Below are 1,079 nucleotides of genomic sequence, written 5' to 3'. Positions count from 1 at the left end.
ACTGTTCTCCACTGGAAGAGGTAAAAAGCCATTTCCAATTGATTGAATGCATTCCCAAATATGGTTTTCTAGTAGTTTCAGGCAATTTAGTTTTTTAAAATCTCTATCCTGCAGTTATTTTCTTATTTACTTTGTACTAATAAACAGACACAATAGATACATTTTGAATTAGCCTGAACATTACTGTTTCTTTCTGTGATGTATGAGTAACTGGCCACTGAGGGACCAGAGGAGATATTCTTTATGCGTACCGTTTAGGGACCAGGCCTTGTCAAGTGAACACAAGGTGAGTTATGAACATCTAACGCATCATGTTGATTTACTCCCACTCCTCAAGGCTTTTCTGTGCTGTATGTACATTAAGAAGTTAAGATTCAAAACCAGGAGAATATGTGTGTGGACTGATTTTAGTCGCACTGATGGAGTTTTCCTACACAGATACACTTTTTGTCCTGTGCCTACTGTGAACAATGGCACAAATTTATAAGACAAATGGATAAAATGTTAAATGTATAATCCGTAACCCTAGATTAGATGAAAATAAATATAATAAACATAACATTATATTCCAGACTTTACTGTATTTAGTGGGTAGCCCCAAATAAACCTCATCTATTTATCTAAATGGAAATATTAACATCACATGAACTATATTTAATAAGAAACACGTAACAATTTATCACCTGGTTTAATGTTTTGCTTGATCCATCCAAATATTGTTTTCTCTTCGGACATAGAAACTCCATCTGTGTCCACTCTATTAGAATAATGCTGTTTGTGTATACTTCCACAATGGCTACCTTACTATTGAATAGTAGATATGAAATGCAGACCTCGCTAAGATTATCTCATTCATGGATACGTCTCTTTTGATGGCAGAGAGAAAAAGTAGATAGAGGCAGGGGAAAGAGAAAAAGCAGTTGCTGAAAAATGGCATTTGCAGGTGAGTGGTAAACAGCAGTCAGGTTTTCATCTTAGTTTGGGAAGGAAGAATGAAGTAGGGTGAGAGGAATGGAGCGAAGACAGGCTAAGCCAAATAAAATTCAAAAGAGAGGAACATATTCACAATTAGTTAAGCT

Source organism: Galeopterus variegatus, unplaced genomic scaffold (genome assembly GCF_000696425.1).
Source record: "Galeopterus variegatus unplaced genomic scaffold, G_variegatus-3.0.2 Scaffold1005, whole genome shotgun sequence".
Lineage (NCBI taxonomy): Eukaryota > Metazoa > Chordata > Mammalia > Dermoptera > Cynocephalidae > Galeopterus > Galeopterus variegatus.
This window is presented reverse-complemented; position numbering follows the sequence as displayed.